We start from the raw sequence: 2,254 nt of genomic DNA, 5'->3' as shown, positions 1-2,254 counted from the left end.
CCTCCCAGGTTCAAGTGATTCTCCTGCCTCAGCCTCCCAAGTAGCTGGGACTACAGGCGTGCACCACCACACCTGGCTACCTTTTTGTATTTTTAGTAGAGACAGGGTTTCACCATGTTAGCCAGGATGGTCTTGATCTCAATCTCCTGACCTCATGATCCGCCCACCTTGGCCTCCCAAAGTGTGGAGATTAGAGGCGTGTGCCACTGTGCGCAGCCAAGTTATGATTTCTTACAGCCACACAGGCACTGGCGGGAACGGAGAAGGCAGGTCCCCCAGGAGCACCTCCCGCAGCCTCTCTAACTGCTGGAGCTCTTACTGTGTCTCCTAAGTGTTTGTTCTTATAAAAATCAATTAAAACAGGAAGAGGCGGGGGAGACAAGGGGGTCCTGTGCCCGGAGAGAGGGTGCTAGGCTGCCAGCCCAGCAAGGCCTCAAGGGAAGCAGGGGTCCTGTCGGACCCCCACCCTCAGACGCTGAGGCCTCGGGCTTGGGCCGTTTCAGGGGGAGACGGAAGATACGTTCCAGACCTGGGCACGGGGTAAGCAGTCACCGGAAAATGCTGACCAGCTCCTGGTCCGCAGTGTGGGCGCCCAGGCGGGTGGTGGGTAGACGTCCTGGGCTGCCGACGGTTGACTGGTTCTGGGGAAGGGCCACACAGCCCTGCGGGATCCCTGCCCCACCCGATTGGATGGGACTTGGGAGGAGGCTGGCAAAGCCACCCCTCTACCCGATGGAACCCCTCGGAGCACCCAGACCACAGGCTCTGGGGATTCCCTGGGGGCTACCAGAAGCCCCAAGTCACCCCATGAAAGCCTCCCAAGCAGACTCACACCCCACTTTCCAGACAGAAACCAAGGCTGGGAGATGAGCTGCTGGCCACCAGCTCAGTTCAAGACAGGCCTGGGGCCTCCACCCTGGCAGGGCTCCCGCAGGCCCCATGGGCCCCAAGACTCTTGCCTCAGGGGGCCTGGGAGTGGGAGATGCCCCCTCCTTGTGTGCACACTCCCCTGCCCCTCCCTGAGCAGGGCATCAGCCAGGCCAGGCTGCAGGTTGGAGGCCGCCACTCTTTCACTGGCAGGCAGGCAGGAGCCTGTGCTGGGGAGATAGGACGTGGCTCCCTGCCCAAGGCTGGCGTGGTCACTTGGTGGCCAGAGGTTCAGGCCAGGTGTCTTGGGTCCCTCTGGGCTCCACAGGGTGAAATCCCCTCAAAGCAGAATCCCCCCTGCTGGGGCCCACAAGTCCCACACATGCTCAGGCCGTCCTGGGGAGAATGCAGGCTCTGTCCTTCCCTGGCCTTCCGAAGGCAGCATCTCTGCTTAACGTTCACAACAGAACTCTGTCCGGAAGCTGCCGGCGCGGGGCCTGTCCTGGGAAGCTCTGCCAAGCCACTGACTCCTGGTGCCTGCTGAGCTCTGACACCCAAGCCCAGAGCCCCTCCCCAGCAGGCCAGGCACGGGGCGCAGGGGCGCAAGGGAGCTGGACAGACCGGGTGCAGGAAGACTGGTCACCCCTGTGCTCTGGGCCCCAGGATTCGGAGTACCAAGGCAGGGGCTAACTTGCTGGCTCTGACCACACAGCCCCTCATGGCTCCAGGGGTGCTGCTAAGGAGCCAATAGGAGACCTGGGCACAGCGCCCGGCCTGGGTGTTGCTTCTGAGCAAACACAGCCCCAGAAGCAGCTTAGGGGGATAGGGGAGGCTTCCCAGGAGACCAGGAAAAGGCTTGGGGGTGGGAGCCAGCACAGCCTGGCAGAGGGCGGCCCAGAGATGCACCAGGGGAGGGATGCATGAGCCTGAGGCATGTGTGAGCCGGGGTGCCTGTGAGAGGGGGTGTGTGTTAGCAGGGGTGCATGTGAGCTGGGGTGCGAGAGGGGGTGCGTGTGAGCCGAGGTGCATGGGGGCCAGGGAGCGTGTGAGCCAGGGGTGCGTGTGGGCCGGGGTGCGTGCGAGTCAGGATGGGTGTGGGCCGGGGTGCGTGTGACCCCAGAGATGTGTGTGAGCCAGGGGGGGTGTGTGAGCCGGAGTGCGTGGGAGCCAGGGTGCGTGTGAGCAGGGGTGCATGTGGGCCAGGATGCTTGTTGGCCAGGATGCGTAGGAGCCTGGGGTGCATGTAAGCAGGGGTGCATGTGAGCCAGGGTGCATGGGAGCCTGGGGTGTGTGGGAACCAGGGTGCGTGTGAGTGGGGGTGCATGGGAACCGGGGTGCATGTGAGCAGGGTGCATGGAAGCCTGGGGTGCATGGAAACTGGGGTGCA

The 2,254-nt window shown here is 63.4% G+C and overlaps 1 protein-coding gene across 9 annotated transcripts in view; it reads right to left on the bottom strand.

Annotated features, from left to right (window-relative positions):
- Positions 1 to 2,254, bottom strand: part of TSPAN4 (tetraspanin 4) — a 35,471-nt gene that overhangs the window by 5,286 nt on the left and 27,931 nt on the right. The gene's annotated exons all lie outside the window — the stretch shown is intronic.

The sequence above is a fragment of the Colobus angolensis genome, unplaced genomic scaffold (genome assembly GCF_000951035.1).
Source record: "Colobus angolensis palliatus isolate OR3802 unplaced genomic scaffold, Cang.pa_1.0 Scaffold84, whole genome shotgun sequence".
Lineage (NCBI taxonomy): Eukaryota > Metazoa > Chordata > Mammalia > Primates > Cercopithecidae > Colobus > Colobus angolensis.
The sequence above is the reverse complement of the archived record's forward strand: the minus strand, read 5'-3'. Positions and strand labels throughout refer to the sequence as shown.